This window comes from Dasypus novemcinctus, chromosome 2 (assembly GCF_030445035.2).
Source record: "Dasypus novemcinctus isolate mDasNov1 chromosome 2, mDasNov1.1.hap2, whole genome shotgun sequence".
In the NCBI taxonomy this organism is placed as follows: Eukaryota; Metazoa; Chordata; class Mammalia; order Cingulata; family Dasypodidae; genus Dasypus; species Dasypus novemcinctus.
In genome coordinates this window covers 97,295,361-97,315,037 of record NC_080674.1, presented here as the reverse complement: position 1 = coordinate 97,315,037, position 19,677 = coordinate 97,295,361, and the positions used below count along the sequence as shown (strand labels likewise).

Genomic DNA, 19,677 nt, shown 5'->3' with positions numbered 1-19,677 from the left:
GACTCTGACAATTGGATGTCAGGGAGGTTGTAAGCCTGCGTTCAGCAGCCATGATGCATCACCTGAACTTTCACCTGAACTTTTTCCCTTCAGGGAGCACAGCTAACTCAATAGTTTAAGTCCGGAGTTTACTTGATTTAAACTGAGTGATGGGAGCTCTCTTTGAGGAGGATTATACTGATGAAATCTTTTTTTTTTCTTCCAAAGCTTGATTTACTTTTTTTTCTTTATTTATCCTCCCTCCCCCAGATGGTTTTCTCATCTGTCTGCTCATTATTTGCTTGCCTTCTCCAGAAGGCACCAGGAGCCAAACCCAGGACCTCCCACATGAGAGGTGCGTGCCCAATAGCCTGAACCACATCTGCTTCCTGTGGGCTGCATTGTCTGTTGCCTTGTGGTGTATGCTTATGCAGTGGGGGCAGCATCTAGCTCGTTTTGCAGTGGGAGGCATTGTCTAGCTCATTGAGGCAGGGGCAGTGTCTGCTTCTCTTATTTTAGGAGGCACTGGAACCTGAACCCAGGACCTCCCATGTGGTAGGTAGATGCCTACTTCCCGAGGTAGAAGACTCTACTTCCCGAGTCTTCATTTTTAATACGAGTGAATGTTGTTTTATTTTTCACTGTGCCATGACTTTTCTTTACCCATCTTCCTTACTTGTCTTGTTTAGCCTCATCTCACCAAATATTTTTCATTTTAAAATGCAAGTTTGATGTATAATCATTATGTTTTTGTTTTTTTTTAAATTTTTAATGTATCATTCTTTCCTTCTCTAGCATATATTCATACCTGCCCTCAGAAATGCCTGTGAGCAGTTTAGCTGCTCACAGCTGAGCTCTGTCCTCTGTTCTTCAGAACTCTGATTGGGAAGGAGTTTGGGAGTAGAGCTGGATATAAGGTTCTGTTTCCATGTTGCCCTCTGTACCCTGGAATTATGGAGGCTTCATCTATACTCATTCTTTTGAATAACTTTCCATAGTCTTTATCTTTGTTAGGCTTTTTCATTTACCTAACTCAGCAGTTCCCATGAGTCCTTTACACTTTCTTAAAAATTATTAGTTTTTATTTATATAATTATATCTTTGTGGCAGCGGAGTTGGCCCAGTGATTAGGGCATCCGTCTATCATATGGGAGGTCTGAGGTTCAAACCCCAGGCCTCCTTGACCCGTGTGGAGATGGCCCATGCGCAGTGCTGATGCGTGCAAGGAGTGCCCTGCTACGCAGGGGTGTCCCCGCGTAGGGGAGCCCCACGTGCAATGAGTGCACCCCGTAAGGAGAGCCGCCCAGTGCGAAAAGAAAGTGCAGCCTGCCCAGGAATGGTGCCACACACAGGGAGAGCTAACACAACAAGATGACGCAACAAAAAGAAACACAGATTCCCATGCCACTGACACCAACAGGAGTGGACAAAGAAGAGCAGCAAATAGACACAGAGAACAGACAACTGGGGTGGCGGGGAAGGGGAGAGAAAAAAATAAATCTTTAAAAAAAAAATTATATCTTTGTATACTTATAGTATTAGAAATTAAAATTGAGAATTAAAAATTATTCATTAAGCCAATAATAAATCCATTACATGTTAACAAAAATTTTAGCAGAAGAATGCCATTGTTTTATACTTTCACAAATCTCTTTAATGTCTGGCTTAATAAAACACAATTGGATTTTTATTATCTGCTTCTGCATTTAATCTGATGTAATATGATGTTTTTGTTGAAGTAATGTAAAGAAAATCCCTCCTCACACAGATAGGTAGTTGGGAAAGGAAGGAGTATTTTAATGACCTTATCACGCAATTGTGAATTTTCTTCTTTGCTACTACCCCAAAACTCAACAAGTGGTAGTTTCTTAAAGTTTAGTTGCAGTGTGGAATCTAAAATCATATCACTCAACTTTTTATACTGTTACTTTAAAATCCATTGGTATGGCTTACATTTTGAAGGAATCTTTCATAAATGCATGATTTTATAACAATGTCTTGGCCACTTGGAACATACTGATTCACGGAGTTGTGCTTATCATCCAGTCTTGATACATTTCACTATAAAATATTTAAAAGTCCAATTTGTTAATATCACTAGCAATCTCAATCAGAAAAATCTTGAAGTATTGGGAAATATCAAACTGACAATACAAATTCTCCAAAATTTCTAATTTTTGTTTGACAGCTCAAATTTTCTTTGGTAGTAAATATTTTCTGATGTTTTCTTTGAAGTGACTGCCTAATTTAGTTAGTTTTTAAGAAAATGCATTAAATTTGTAATAAAATTAGTAATTTTTACTACTCCATCAAGGACATAATTAAGGGCATTATTAAATGAACCTGGTGCTGAGGATCAGCTCAGCAATAGGTTGGCTCGAAGGGAAGGCAACGCAGAACTTTGTGAAACAAAGGACAGAGAGAAAGACACAAGAGAGATGATAAAGATGGGATCAGGGAACTCACAGCTTCTGGAACTGAGAGCCTCAACCCTAGTTTCCACATTGTATTTATTGGAAACTACCAAGCAGCTGTTTGCTATCAGAACTGCAGCATCAGCTACAATGATAGGGAACAACTGCAACATCTACAATAAGGAACAGGTAATACAAAGTTCAAATACAATCTAAACTCTTTTTCCCACATTTCCTCCTTTTTGTTTTCATACATAGGGGGTCACACAAAAACTAGGTATATTCCAGTAAATGTTCTGCTAGATAAAATGCTTTTCCAATGCTTTGCAACATCTAACTTACGGCTAGGACGTCCTGAACCAGCAGCTGATACCAGGATCTTGATTAAAAATAACAAGTGAAAAGTGCTGACCCATAAGGCATTGGTTCACTGATTAACAAAGATGCCTGTGTGATATTTTCACTTTTAGGTTTGAACAATACTCATTAAAGTTTTTCTTAATATATTCAGTCCCAGGATTGTTCAAACTAAAAACAAGAGATTTACATATACATTCAACAAGGTACATTTATATATCACTTAAAGTTCATCAAATCACTTAAGTACATGATATATTTCATTTATCAGATTTCTGGTTTGTATTCAACATAATCCATAACTGCATAATTTTGTACATAATCCATAACTGCAACAACAAACAAGACTTCCAACTAGCAGACATTTAATAAATAGACTTTCATTTCTTATGGGCTTAAGCCTCCCAACCAGCAAGGCTATGTAGGCCAGTACTCAATATTAGTGCTGGCCACATCCAGTTCACAGGCTATGTCAATATCTACCTTCTCCCTTTTTTTTTATTTTTTAAAGTTGCTGGAGGTCCTCCTACTCCCATATAGGACCTTTCCTAATTAACACATCTTAGTGAGGGATAAAAGATTTTTAGTATTCCAGCAATACTACAAATTCTGTTAACATGAGAAAACATTGTACTTTATCAGTTAGAGCAGAGAGTATAGTTTTTGTCTTACCCAACCAAACAACATTTAATAATTTGATAGAGTAGCAGGAACCTTACAGCTTGTCCCAATTGTTTGCCTATTCCAGGCCCTTAAAATACCACTGTCTTGATGTTTCTTAGTAGGTTCACTGCACAGGTTTCTTTTATGCAGCCATTCATTGCCATCAGGCCAGGGCAGAAAGTCTTGAGGAAGAATTGCAGAAGTCCATTGTTGACCTTTTTACACAATTTTTGCACTTTCTGTATTCATTTTGGTTTGTTTTACTTTTACAAAACACATTATCTCACTGAATGCTACCACAATACTTTTACAACTTGCTATATGCATACTAGTTCTGTCCCCCATATCTCTATTTGGTAATAATCCCTCCATGCCAGGGAGGTTCATCCCCAGCCAGGGGGAAGGTAGTGTGTTTATATGCTGAGTTTGGCTTAGAGAGAGGCCACATTTGAACTAGGAGGCTTTCAGAAGGTATCGCTTAGGCAATATATAATACTAAGCTAAGTTTCAGTTTCACAAAAACAGGGTTCATAAATACAACCATTAACGTCACGGGCCTGGCATATTGGTCTGCCCTCCTTCACTAGGCACTGCCCATGTTCTCTAGGAATTCTTGCCACTCTATTAGAGAACGTAGCATGACTTACCAGGGTGGAAATTCAATATTCTTTAGATTATCGTGTGGGTCTCCACCCATCGAGACAGTACCCCATCCCATGACCACTTGAACTTATTCATATTCCATGAAGCCCTAGGTGCACCCCTCCCCACACATCCCGCCATCACCGACATCACACACCAGTGATCTTCCCCTGCCATAGTGTGACCCTTCTGTAATCCAAAACCTCCCAAAAAACAAAGCCAAAAAAATAAATGAATAAAAATAATAAAAATAAAACAATAACCAAAAAACAAATACAAAAATAAAATTTTTTCAATGTTTTTCATTGGCTTTCATCACCATAAGATATGTTATCTTCTATGTACAGTGACAGTTTCTTCCATATGTTCCCCCAGTGTCCTATTTTTTTCACTTTATTTTCAAAGAAGCTTTAGGTTACAGAAAAGTCATGTAGAAAATATAGGGGATTCCCCTGAATCTCACCCCCTCCCCTTTTTGCATTTTCCTCTATTGGTAACGTCTTACATGAGTATGGTACATTTGTTACAATTGATACACAAATATTGAAGCATTACTACCGTGGTCAATGGTTTACATTATGGATTACATTTCGCACCATACATTCTTATAGGTTTTGACAAAATTTATAATGGCTTGTATCTATCATTGCAAGATCATGCAGAACAATTGCAATGCCATAAATATGCCCTATGTTCCATTTATTCTATTCTTCCCTTCCCCTCCCCTCATGACCTATGGTAACCACTAAATTTCAGTTTTTGAAGAATGAAGTTCATAGTTACATGCATTAATAGTGAGAGTTTGATATATTGGTCTGTTTTCTTTTATTAGGCACTGCCTATGTTCTTAAGAGATTCTTGCCCCTCCAATTGAGAACATAGCAGGACCTCCAAGGATGAGAGTTTAATATCTTCTTGTTTATTGTGTGGGTCTCCACCCACTCAGATAACACACTATGACAAAATGAACACTTACATATTCCATAGAAGCATGCCCTGGGTATTCCCTATCCCACATATTCCCCCACCCCCTACACCCTGCACCAGTAATCTTCCCCTGTCATATTTGCGAAAAGAACATTCCCACCATTATAGTTTTAACCACAGATTTACAAATCCCCAGAGTTCACCTGTTCCTCTAACCTTTCTCCCAATTCCATGGACAGTCTAACCCAATCCCCCCTACCCTCCTCCTCCTCACATTCCAGCACCGTCATCGTCCCTCCTCACATCCCTGCACAAACGTTACCCCCATCCATTGTCCAACCATCCTCCTCCTCCTCATTGTAGGTCTTGCCCATATTGAGCATTGACTCACCACCCTCTCCTCCCTTTTTGTCTCCTGCCATTTTACACTGCCATCTGAGAGAGGATTCCATGACACCTACAGCCAAAGAAAGACAGAAACCCCAAGAGACTGAGAGAGAGGCCAGAGGCTGGAATCAGCAGAGAACCCCGAAGCTGAAGAGACTTAACACTGGGGAGAGACAAGCCATGTGCCTGATGGCCCATAGCCGAGCTCAGGGAGAAAGTGAACCTACTGGACAGGGTTTCTTAAATCTTTTTTGCTCCACGGATTCCTATGCCAGTCAGGTGAAAACCACACACTCCTTACTAAGACCACACTATAGTGTGTTTTATTGAATAAGTTTATCACACCTGCACCAACATGTTCCCATAAGAATGTTTTTTTGAATCTAAATTCAAGCTCATGGACCTCTTGTTATGAACCCCTGCTGTAGGAGAAGGCAGAGCCTAGGATCTGCTAACAAAGGACCTTTAGTGAGATGCCTGATTGCCTTCAGCTGCAATTTGATGAGACAGCATCTCTGATGATGTCTTGATTTGGAAATTTTCATTGCTTCAGAACTGTAATCTTTTACCTTAATAAATTCCTATTATAAAAGCCAACCCATTTCTGGTATATTGCATTGGCAGCCCTTAACAAAATAAAACAATGGGACTTCAGGTTAATGAGAGTGATCACAAAAAATAACTGCAAAATGCAAAGTGCTTTGAAGAAAATATTCCCACTGTGAGGGTTAAGAGAGGGACTTTATATTCCCCACCAGCACCAATTTCTCCACATCCTCCCCAACACTTCTTATTATCTTTTGATTCTTGTTATTCTAAGGGGTATCAAGTGATCTCATGTTTTTGTTTTCTTGTTTTTTTAAAAGAGGTACTGGAGAATGAACCCAGGACCTCCTACATGGGAAGCAGGCACTCAACCACTGAGCTACATCTACTGCCCTCTTACGTGGTTTTGATTTACATTTCCCTAATGACTAAATCATGTTGAGCATCTTTTCATATGCTTATATGCCATTTGTCAAAATGTCACTTCAAATCCTTTGCTGTATTTTAATTGGGTTGTCTTTGTATTGTTGAGTTGCAATATGTCTTTATATATTCTGTATGCCACACCCTCATCAGATTTCCAAATATTTTCTCCATTCTGTGGGTTTTTCACTTTCTTCATTATGTCCTTTGATTCACAAAAGTTCTTAATATTGATTAGGTTCAATTTATCTATTTTTTCTTTAGTTGTATGTGCCTCTGATATCATACCTAAGAAATAAGGTTTGATCCAAGAACAAGAAGATTTGTGTTTTCTTCTAAGAATTCACAATTGTATCTCTTTAAGTCTTTGATGTATTTTAAGTTAATTTCTTGGTTGTGTTTTAAAGTAGGGGTACAACATTATTCTTTGCATGTTCCTGTCCAGTTTTTTTCAGCACTATTTGTTGAATAGACTATTCTTCCCCATTGGATTGCCTTGGAACCCTTATCAAAACTTAGTTGACCATAAATGTATGGATTCATTTCTCAATTCTATTCCTTTCATCCCTATGTCTGTCCTTAAGTCAGTACCACACTGTTTTGATTACTGAAGTTTGTATTAGCTTTTGAATTGAGAAAATGTGAGTTCTTCTACTTTGTTCTTTTTCAAGATTGTTTTTAGTATTCTGGGACCATTGCATCTCCATGTGAATTTAGACTGTCAAATTCTGAAAAAGAGGAAGCTAGAATTTTGATAGGGATTGTACTGAATCTGTAGACTAATTTGGAGTATTGTCATTTTATCAATATTAAGACTTTTGGGCATGAATAAAGGCTGTTTTTCCATTCATTCAGTTGTAATTTAATTTCTTTCAATGGTGTTTTTATAATTTTCAGTGGATAAGTCTTGCTCTTCAATTACAGTTTTCTTAAGTACTTTATTCTTTTTGATCTATTATAAATGGAATTGTTTTCCTGATTTCATTTCAGATTGGTCATTGCTAGTGTACAGAAATACAAATTGGTTTTTGTTTATTGATTTTGTTTAATGTAACAGTGATGAATTCAGTTATTATTTTTAGCGAATTCCTCGAGATTTCCCGATACTTACTACCATATCATCTTTGAATATGCAAACAGAGATAGTTTTGCTTCTTTCTTTGTTTCTAGTTAGATTTTACTTCCTTAACTTGCTTAATTTCCCTGGGTAGAACTTAATAGAGATTTCATTGAATTTTTAGATCACTTTGAGGAATATTAAACTTTTGACAATACTGAGTCTTCTAATCCATGAAAATGGAATGTTCTCCATTTATTTAGATTTTCTTTAATTTCTCTCTGACTTTTAGTTTTCTGTGTACATGTCCTATGCTTCTTTTGCTAAATTAATTCTAAGTATTTTTTTCTTTTTGAAACTATTGTGAATAGAACTGCTTTTAAATTTCATTTTTCAATTATTCAATAAAATATATAAAAACAGTTGATTTTTATATATTCGTCTTGTATCCTGAAACCTTGATAAATTCACTCATTCTCATAGTGTTTTTTTAAATTTTGTTTTTTAATTATCTTTTTTTAAAGTGAATAGATCACACACATTACATTAAAAAACATAAGAGGTTCCCATATACCCCACTCCCTACCCCCCACCCCCAATATTTTTAATTTTTTTTTTGAAGATACATAGGTCACAAAAAATGTTACGTTATAAAATATGAGGTTCCTATATACCCCCTACGCCCCCACTCCTCCCACATCAACATCATAGTGTTTTTGTTTTGTTTTTTGTATGTGTGTGTGTGGACTACCTGAGGTTGCCTACATACAGGCTTTTGTCATTTGTGAATATGGGCAATTTTCAATCTGGATGTACTGAACATCTATATCTGTTTTTCTGTTTTCTGTTGTTGTTTTGTTTTCCTCATTGCTCTGATTAAAATCTACAGCACAGGACTGAGTAGAGATGGTGAAACGGAGTATTCTTGCCTTGTTCCTAGTTTTACAGAGAAAACTTTTACTCTTTCACCAAGTACAGTGTTAGCTGTAGATTTTCCTCATCAAGTTGTCCTTTTACAAGTTGAAGGAATTCCTTTCTACATTGTGCGTCTTTTATCATGAATGGGTGTTAGATATTGTTAAATGCTTTTTCTGTATCAATTGAGATGTTCATACAGTTTTGTCCTTTATTCTATTAAAATCCTACATTACTTGATTTCCAGATGTTAAACCAGGAATAAATCCCACTAGGTCAAGGTATTTAATCTTCTATATATTTTGCTAGATTCATTTTATTGAGGATTTTTGCATCTATGTTATGAGCAATATTGGTGTGCAGTTTTATTTTCTTGTGATAGATTTGCTTGGCTCTTGTGTCAAGGGAATATTGGCACTATGGAATGAGTTCAGAAGGATTCTCTCTGTTTTCTGAAAAAAAAAAAACCAGAATGGATTATTCTGTTTTCTGAAAGAATTTTTAAAGGGTTGGTATAATTCCATTTCTTATTTTTAGAATTTACCAATGAATCTGTGGTACCTTGGAGTACCTACCCCATTAAACATATTCTTAATCTTAACCCATTACTTTAGTGTGAACGCATTTTAATAAGGACCTTTTGATGAGTTTACTTCAGTTAAGGTGTGGCCCAACTGAATCAGGATAGGTCTTAACCCTATTACTGGAGACCTTATAGAGAAGAAAGGGGAAGAAATCATAAGTCAGCTGAAGCCAGGGAAGAAAGGAGAAAACATAGACACATGCACTACCATGTGACGGAAAATCAAGGGCAAATGATTGCCAATACCTCTGACTAATGCCTTGATTTGGGACTTCTTCTAGTATTAAAACCATGATCCAATAAATTCCATTGTTTAAGCCAACCCATTGTATGGTTTTTGTTTTAGCAGAGTAATACAGAATCCATTGGGTATTTCCTTTTCTTTGTGGGAAGATTTTATATTAATCCAATTTCTTTACTTGTTTTAGATCTATTCAATTTTTTTTTTAAGATTTATTTTTTATTTATTTGTCTCCCTTTCCCTACCCCCCCAGTTGTGTGTTCTCTGTGTCCATTCGCTGTGTGTTCTTCTGTGTCCACCTGTATTCTTGTCAGCGGCACCCAGAATCCGTGTCTCTTTTTGTTGTGCCATCTTGCTGTGTCAGCTCTCCATGTGTACAACAGCATTCCTGGGCAGGCTGCACTTTTTTTGCCCTGGGCGGTTCTCCTTAGGGGTGCATTCCTTGCACGTGGGGCTCCCCTACGCGGGGACCACCCCTGCGTGAAACGGCACTCCTTGCGCGCATCAGCACTGCGCATGGATCAGCTCATCACATGGGTCAGGAGGCCCTGGGTTTGAACCTTGGACCTCCCATGTGGTAGGTGGATGCCCTATCCATTGGGCCAAATCCACTTCCCTATTCAGATTTTATATTTCTCTTTTAATCCATTCTATTTTTTTTTTTAACTTATGCTTATAGAACATGCTTTGTACTGTGTGAGTTCATTACTTTCATATTTATTGAGACTTGTTTTATGGCTGAAAATATGTGTTTTGGAGACTTTTTTGATGTTTGAAAGGCATATGTATACCACCGTCGTTAAGTGAAATGCTATGTATAGGTGAATTAGGACTGGTAGGTTGATAGTGTTGTTCATATCTTCTGTATCCTTGCTAATTTTCCATTTAATTCTATCAATTATTTAGAATTGAGTCTTGAAATCTTACGTTAAATGGCCTACTTCTCCTTTGAATCTTTTCATTTTTGCTACATTGATTTTGGTGTTTTGTTGTTATGTGGCCCAATCACAACCATGACATCTGGTTAACAGAGTTGTTGGCTTTCCCTGCATTGCCCACCTCTAAGAGCATTATTTCACAGACAGTCCTGCTGGGTGTGGCCATCACCCACCAGTATAGCTCAAGTTAGCCTCTTTTACTCTCAGCAAAGTAGTTTCTGCTGCAAATGATCTTCCCACCCTGGAAGAAACTTTGTACTTAAACGAGCTGGATGTGGTAGGTATAGGAGAAACCCCAGGCCAGATTGCCTCAGGGTCTTACTGTTCTTACCTAAAGATCTGCAATTCTTCAACTATAAACACTTCTCAGATTGTCATTTTTTTTGGCTATTTCCAGAGTGCTAATATTGTTGTATTCGTCAATTTTGTCCACCTTTATAGTTGCTTTTTGGGAAGAATATCTGCTGAATATTTTCAGCCATATTTGGAAGTTCCTCTTCTAGTCTTGTTTTATTTAGGCATTTCAAATTCCTTACTCTTTTTGGGCAGGTGAGAGGGAGGATACTTAAAAGATTTTGAAATTGTGTGGAAAGGCAAAGAGCCAATAGCTAAGTATAACAACAGTATGATTTTGATGCAGGAAACAGTATAGAGCCTTTCTAGTCAGAGTATGGTTCCATGATTATTATAACCTTGGCATTACCTGGGATCTTGCTAGAAATACAGGATCTCAGACCCTAACCCCAAATCTTCTGAATCAGAATCTATTTGTGTGATTGGTGTGCACATTAAAGTCTGAAAAGCATTGTCAGAGAGAGCCTGAAACAGACCCATGAATAAATGGCCACTGGATTCAAGATAGAAGAGGCATTGCAGAAGAGTGGTGAAAAGACAGTTTAATAAACAATTCTGTGACAACTGGTCAGATTGGGTCAACTAAACAGGAAGAACATAATTGGGATGATTGGCATTGCTTGTTTTTATACCCCTTACTGAGGTTGATTGAGATTGCAAGTACATATCTTTAGGAGCATTCACCTTTTAGGAAAATAAAAGGAATATTTTGAATATGCATTTTACTATGTTTCCCTGTTACCCTTGTGCTTATAATCTATGGGCTATCTTGTTTTGTTGGTATGTTTCTCTTACATACCCATCTTTAAGATGTCTTTATGTATTTTCAGCGTATCTTCTTCATGGCTCAAGCCTATATGCCATATTAATGATAGTACTTTCATTACTAATATGGATAAGTTGTGAATAAGTAGTCCCCTCAAACCCCTAATGTGGCAATGGTAAAACTTTAATTATTTTATAGATGTTCTTTATATGCTTTGGAAAAAACTGCCGAAGATACTAAGGAAGGGGCGGATCTTCTACTAACAAATTTATAAGGAAATAATTTTCATCTGTTTAGGATTAGAAGACCAGCTCATTGTTAGACTCTTCTGAAGCAAAATTAGGTAAGAAATACTTTTCCTTATATTTTGAATAATTTGCACTCTGCCTTCCCCGTTTACTTGAAGGCTTCTATAATTCTATTCCTTTGTCCTCTAAGAGAAATACAGTTAGCATTTTCCTTTAGGAAGTTAGTGTGCCAGCCAGCTGTCAGCCTTATGATGTACTTGATCATAAGTACAATTGTGCATAAGGGGAAGCACAATTCAATTTTAAATCAAGTCTTCTGCATGGCAGTGCAGCAGGGCTGCCAACATTTCTCTTTATGTTCCTGTCTTTGAAATCCCCTCTTCTATCCAGAGTATAGTTTTATTTTTAAATCCTTTGTGTGAAATGAAGCCACCACTAACTGACTTTACTTGTCTTTAGTTAAAAATCAATGAATCGAATGAAATAATCAGTAAGTATTTCTGTTACTCTTTCTCATTTCTAGAAAATAAAATACCACTGCTTGTTTAACTTACGACTTGTCTAAACATGTTGAAAGCATTGACTATAAGGCATAACACTCAGACTCTGAAAGGGAACTGTGACAAGTTCAGTCAAAAGGGAAAAGAGGAATAATTTATAAAAGGCACTGCAGGTAATGATGCCAGCCAGTTATTTTAAAATGCATCCATCTCACCTTTTAACGAATTAGATTTGTCAACAGGAAGTGTTTTATGCGCTGCTTCTAATAAAAATGGCACACTAGAGTGCAGTGCTTTGAAGTTTGCTTCTTCAAAGCTTTAGAGTATCTTCAATTGAAAGTTATTTTTAAATAATAGATATTAAAAAGTATACTTAAATAATATTAAGGTTGTGACACAAACACCAAGTGACAAAATTCAGGAGTTTCAAAGCAGGGGCTGACATGCCATCACTATTTCACATAGTAACTGTTTTTTAAATTAGGAGTATAACAGACTGATTTGGGGCTTGTGTGTCAGTTCAACTTTAAATTCTTTTGCTGTTTTGGTTGGTGTCACAACCTTAATGTCAGCTTTTCAAATAGGTTTCTACATTTCCTTTGGTTTAGGGTCATTAAAAAATGTATATGATAAATCAAAGAGGCATGACTAGGTCACACAGAAGTGGTGCTCCTTTCACTAGTTAAGAGACAGCTAATACCTTCCTTATAGGTGGAAAAGGTTAGCTCAGACATTTTCAGTATTTACTCACTTCTGGTTTTTTAGGAATTTAATTCAGACTAATGTAAAACCAAATAACAGGACATGCTATTGGTATAATTCTGTCCACCCTCTATTTTTCTTGTACCTTTAATCTTAACCATTTGCTGTTACAGGTTATTACCTTTATAGATATTAAAAATTGCAATTTCCATGACTGTTTGTTTTTCACTAAAAGCACAAATAAATTGATAAAATATTTTATTCATAGAACGTTATGGATTTTAAAGCAGTTAGTGAACTCTGCTTTAAAAATTTCTATATGGTAATCCCTTATATAAAGCACTTTTAGGTAGATTTTTTTTGGTAAGAAATTTTTGAAGTAACACTTGTTATAGGAAAACATAATTATCTGATATGTTATAATGTATGTTTAAAAATTTTTTGGTACCACACAAGAATTAAAGGATCATCCAGGAGCATTCCTTATCTCAATATATAAAAAAGAGCAAAAAGGGGAACAGGACAGGCTAATCTACTTACCCAAATTCCTCCCTTTTCCTTTATTCTTATCTTTAATGATCTCACAGGACAGGTTTGCACTGCCAATGCTGAAGTTAGTTTAATTTAGAAAAATAAACATAAGAAAATCTGTCTCACAATTTTGTCTCCTTATCATGTGTTAGAAAAATAAATGACAAAAAGGGTGGCAAATTATTTGACCTTTTCTTGCAGTTCATAAAGATAGCCACCAACCTAAAATACTTCATAGCTCTCATCTCCTCCTTGATTGAACCACCAGGTTTTATTTACTCTTCCTGGTTTTTATCAATGACTGAGAGAATATTAATCTTTCGTTTCTAGTGTACTCCATTCCTTCTATGTCATTATTTTCAACCAAGCTTGAATTTGAAAAATTTCTAATAGTGTTCACTTGTAAGGTGCTATAAAATTTTATTTTCATTTCTGGTTCTGACTTTACTTTTTTTACCCATGGTCCTTTCCATGTCACATATTGTTAAATCGCCAAAATTATGACAACAGTATTTTTTGTAAGCTCCAGTCCTTAATAGTAAGAGGTCATTATTCTGCATTTTGTAATGGCTTGAAAATGTATACAGTCTTCTGTGAAGGGTTCACTGAAATCCTCTAAACTCATTTGAAGTGTAACAGTGCCCTTCTTTAAACATGATTTTTAAATCATTAATTTTGACACTGATACTAGTTCAGGTATATATTTGATAAAAATGAAATTTTAAAACAAAAATGGTGTTTCTAAATTCAGAGGAAGCTGCTCAAATAAGTGTGTTGGAAATCACATATGAAAAGTTTTCTGGTGTAGAGCAAAATGTACTCTCTAAATGTAACAGGCCAAGCCAGCTTCATGCAGATTCATTTAGAGCAGTTTCAGATTTATGTATTTAATAAAATTGGGTAGTGGATCTCACTTAATTATTTAATGTCCTTCACTGTACAGTGATGTTCTAGTAACTGGAAAAAAATGATGAGGTTTTCATTAGTATTTCTGCTAGATCAGTCAGCCCTCTAAATTGCCTTCTAATGTGATGCAATATATGCTTTTAATATTTTTCAGTTATACTAAGAGATAACATTTATTGAGTGCTTTCTATATGCCATGGACTGTTCTAAGTACTATCCATGGAGTATCTCATGTAATTCTGGTAACAGCCCTTTATTGATCTCATAATTTTACAGATGTGATCGAGGCACACAAGGAGGTTAGACAACTAGTAGTATTGGAGCTGGGATTGAAGCGCAAACACTGTGACTCCAAAGGTCTACTCTAAACCCTTGCTACTTAAAATTTCATCCGTGGAATAGCAGTATCAAGATCACTTAGAAACTTGTTAGAAGTGCAAAATCTGGCCCCAGCCCAGACCTGTTGATAATAGGCATCTTCACATGACTCCAGAGAGATTGGTCTATTAAATTTTGAGAAGCCATCATCCATGTGGAATCTAAGCCCCCACCTGATGTAGAGGGGACTGGACATAACAATCCCAGGGTCCACAGGATGGAGGAATAGAGTATGGATTAGGGTGGACTTACTGATATTCTACTACGGAATTATTGTGGTTTGTAATAGAAGAAACTGTAGCATTGATGTGGAGAAACAGGAAAGAAGAGATATGATGTGGGGGCATTTTCAGTTGTCCTGGTTGGTACTGCAGGGACAGATGCTGGACATTGTCTTGCCATGGCCCACTGGGTGGACTGGAGAAGAGTGTAAACTACAATCCACTATCCATGTGGTGCAGCAGTGCTCCAAAATGTATTCACCAAATGCAGTGAATGTGCCATGATGATGAAAGAGGTTGTTGATGTGGGAGGAGTCGGGTGAGAGGGGTTCGGGGTATATGGGGACCTCGTATTTTTTTGAATGTAACATTTAAAAAAAAATAAAGAAGGAAAAAAAAAGTTTGAGAAGCACAGCTCTAAACCCCTGTACTATCTTGCCCTTCTATATAGAATTCAGTATCTTTAAAACAATAGACAATAGATTTCTATATTTATATGATACCGAATTCTTATCTTTATGCTATTTGGAGGATTCCTGTTATATTTGAAGTGCCTTATAATGAGATCTAATAAGTAAGCATGATAGGGATCCAAGGTAGAGCCAAGTTATCCTGAAATCAAGTATAAAAGGAACAGAAAAATTAATCCTAGCAAGACCTCTCCACAGCAGCATCTGAGACTTTGTTAAAATCAGCGTAGACCACTGTCTTTGACTTTGGAGACAGGCTGTCCGGGCTTAAATCTTGGCTCTTCTTTCTAGCTGTGGGACCTCTGGCAAGTTTTATAACTCTATACTTCTGGGAAATGAGGTCTAAAATGATACTTCACAGTATTGTTTTAAAGATTAATTGAAACAATGTATGTAAAGAATTTAGAATAGGGCCTGACATGAAGTAAGTGTTAGCTATTAGAATAGGGCCTGACATGAAGTAAGTGTTAGCTATTGTTGTTAGCTATGATCCCTATCTTAGATTCACGTTGTACACCTCTTGCTTATCAGTTGGTTGTAAATTGACAAAATCTTTTCTTAACAGAGCTCACGGCATGAATGGATATCTTTGCTATTAGAGCCCAATCACAAAATTCATTTATTGTATTTTCTGAAAACTATATTGTTGTGATACTTCCTGCCTGGGAGTTTTGCTAAACATCACTTGATTGTGGTAAACTGAATAAAAATAATGAGGCCTGTGAGTCCATTTGACTAACCTCTTTAAAAAATAATAGAGAAAATTAGATGGATACAAAATATTTGTTTACAGGCTGAACTCTCCAGAAGCTGGTTTGTTCATAGGGAATGTAATTCTGAAATTTTCATAGTACTCTTTAGGGAAGTAATGATTTGTTGTACAAGTTCTCATCTAACAACTTTTCAGCAATACATTTAATGTGTGAGGTGAGATTGTATATTCCTGGAAAGTACCACTTTGAAAGATGAGTTGTGAAATGAAAAGAGATAAAAATGCTTGTTGAAAAGAATGCCCTGGAAACTTTTTTAGATTGTCCATTCTGATAACTATATCCAGGGTTTGGTTCACTAGGTCTGGGATGGGGACCAGATATTTGAATTTTTAATGAGTGTCCTGGGAAATTTAGCTTAACTTCGTAGAGGACTACAATTTGAGAAATACTGCAATAGAAGTATAGACATGAATTGAAGGGGATTTTGATTACCATTCCTTTTTGCAAAATTGTCCCCTTTAATAGCAGTTTTCTTCCTACTTCTGGCCCTACTTTATATTCTTTGTCTTTTCTCATACCTACTGTTAGTGATCCCCAAGCCAAACTTTAATTTGTTTTTTTTTTTCTCTTTTGCCATTTCTCAAAGAAATCTCTTCTGTATTTGTCCACCATATCTTTATCCATAAAATGATTACAAAGTTCTCTTTTCAATCTAAAACTATTCTGAGCGTTGGTCTCCTAAACTACAGTGTGGCATTAGGAGCATTGGCCTTATGTATTCTCCTCACATTCCCTCCATCCCTACACTGGACATTCCCATTTGTATGGCCTGTTCGAAATCACCATGCCTAAAATTGAATTTGTCATACCTTCTGTGGTAGGTTGAATTATGTACCCAGGAAAACATAATTTTAATGCACTCTAGTGGATGGGAGCCCATAGTTATTAGGAATCCATTTTAATTAAGGCATGACCAACTGAGACAGAATGGCTCTTAATCCAGATTACTAGGGTCCTTTATAAGCAGATAAAATTCAGTAATATTGAGAAAAAGGCATGTGGAGGAACAGAAGCTTGAAGTCAGTGAAACTCAGAAGAGAAAGAAAAAGACATCGCTATGTAACAGAAAAGCCAAGGACCCAAGGATCACCAGCAGCCAACCACAGAACACTGCGGTTTTTGGGGACAAAGCATCACCTTGTAGACAGCTCCATTTCTTCCAGTTTCTGCCTGTATCATTCAGGGTTCTCTAGATAAACAAAACTGACAGAAAATATATATATATGTGTGTGTGTAAATATTAAGATACTTATAGGAATTGTTTCAAGTGACTGGAGGGATTGGAAAGTCCAAATTCTGAAGGGCAAGCAACAAGTTAGATTACAATGAAAGTGAAGTTGAATTCCCCAGGCTGAAATAGAGATAGAATTTCTTCTTTCTGGTTTCTGAAATCCTCAGTTCTGACTTTAGGCCCTCTAATTGGTTGAATAAGGAAACTCATTGCTGCTAGCAGTCCCCTTTTTTGATTGTAGATGCAATCAGCTGCAAATGCAATCAACTCCCTATAGGTGCAACTCCCTCTTTGAAATACCCTCACAATCAGGCCAGAGCTTGCTTAACCAAACAACTGGGTGCCATAGCCTAGCCAAGTTGACACCTGAAATTAACCATTGCACCACCTAAATTCTTTACATCTATTAATGACACTGTCACTCAGTGACCCAGTGTAAAAAGTCTGAATTTCTTTTTTAATAATATATCCCTTGCTGTATGAAATTCTGTATACCTTAATCTTTGTACCCTGACCTACCCTTACATCCTAGCCAGCAGAAAAACCATGTGAACAGCCACAGTAGTTACCTGCTCCTCAGCCAGCTTCTTTTTTTTTTTTTTTTTTTTACCATTTTATTTTTTTTATTTTTTTTACCATGTTTTTTTTTATTGACTTTGTAATAATATTACATTAAAAATATATATGTGAGGTCCCATTCAACCCCACCCCCCCCACCCCCCCTCTCCCCCCCCCAACAACACTCGTTCCCATCATCATGACACATCCATTGGATTTGGTAAGTACATCTTTGGACACCTCTGCACCTCATAAACAATGGTCCACATCACGGCCCATACTCTCCTCCATTCCATCCAGTGGGCCCTGTGAGGATTTACAATGTCCGGTGATTACCTCTGAAGCACCATCCAGGGCAGCTCCATGTCCCAAAGACGCTTCCACCTCTCATCTCTTCCTGCCTTTCCCCATACCCATCGTCCACCATGTCCACTTTTCCCAATCCAATGCCACCTCTTCTATGTGGACATTGGATTGGTTGTGTCCATTGCACCTCTGTGTCAAGAGGAGGCTCAGATTCCACATGGATGCTGGATGCAATCCTCCCATTTTCAGTTGTAATCACTCTAGGCTCCATGGTGTGGTGGTTGTCCTTCTTCAACTCCATCTTAGCTGAGTGTGGTAAGTCCAATAGATCAGATTGTAGGTGCTGGAGTCTGTTGAGGCTCAGGACCTGGCTATCACATTGTCAGTCCAGAGATTCAAATCCCCTAAATATATCTTAAACCCCAACATTAACTGCACCTCCAGCACATTAGCATCAAAGTCTTATGAAGGGAGATCCCATCTGAGTCCAGATTCATCACACATAAACACCATTTCCAAAGAGGGGCCATCTGCCCTGGTAGTTAACCCCATCGGCCATGACCATAACTCCCATGGGTTTCTTTAGCCTTCAAAGGAACCAATATCTGGGGGTTGTATCTGCTTTATCTGTCTCTCTGACTCTGCTCAGTTGTGCATGAGGGCAATCCTTCTGCAAGCCTCCAGACTCTTTTTTAGAAACTTGTAGCCATATAAACTCATTTCTCCTTTCCATTTCCCCCTTACTTTAGGTCAAACAGCATTTTAAAGTCATGTTATTTTATGTAGACATGGATATTCTGCTGATCCGCATTGAACCTTCCGTATAAGGTCCTTTTCCAGTTGCATCATCAGTTGGTAGTTGATAGTGGTCCCTCGGTGCCAGGGAGGCTCATCCCCGGGTGTCATGTCCCACGCTCAGCCAGCTTCTTGAAGGCAAACATACACATGCACTGCATGGTCAAGACCATCTGTACCTTTGACAAGTATGATGCCCACTTCATTATTTGAATCACTACTATCATAATCAGTCTTTTCCTGCACTGATTTTTGTTACTTTGTAAGAACCAAGCCCTGGCTTTCACCCTTAGGTAGTTTCTAATAACACAATCCACAAACTTCCTTCTTAACATGATTATCTAATTTTCACATTGTCCTGTGTGGTTTCTCTAGTAACTTGGGTCTCATGTCCAAGCTTGTTGACTTCTGGGACAGGGAGCACCTGCCTAGTTTTCTCTCAGGTGTTATTGCCTCCCTTACTCAGGAGCCCCGAGCTATCTGTCAATACCCTGGATGGCCATTTTGAAAACAATCTTTTCTTTTATCATGGCTGTATCCTTTTCCTGTTCATCATCATCTTCATCTGGGTAATTCCAATTGATGTTGTCTCTATTCTGTCCTACAGCAAACTATCTTAACACCCTGTTTGGTAAATATTTGTTAAATACTAGACATGTACTTTCTTAGCCAGAAATCTTCTATAACTCTTTTTTTTTTAATATACAAGATAAAGTCCAAACATTTTCCTCCCAAAGAAGAACTTGGCCTTATAATATCTGACCATAGCATACTTCTTTGATTTTAACTTTTCCTATTTTTTATCTATGAATTTCTTCTCTTCTCCAAAACAGTCCCACTTATGCTCCAGGGATGTTCTCATCACC

At 37.2% G+C, this 19,677-nt stretch overlaps 1 protein-coding gene across 7 annotated transcripts in view; it reads left to right on the top strand.

Annotated features, from left to right (window-relative positions):
• The window catches only part of KIAA0825 (KIAA0825 ortholog), a 447,444-nt gene that overhangs the window by 14,081 nt on the left and 413,686 nt on the right, over nucleotides 1–19,677 (top strand). For 2 of the 7 annotated variants that reach the window (XM_058276256.2, XM_058276251.2), the window contains exon 2: nucleotides 11,490–11,535. The exons of the other annotated variants lie outside the window; for them this stretch is intronic. The gene's annotated coding sequence lies outside the window, so the exon portion shown is untranslated. The remainder of the gene's footprint in view (nucleotides 1–11,489; nucleotides 11,536–19,677) is intronic. 7 annotated transcript variants of the gene reach the window in all.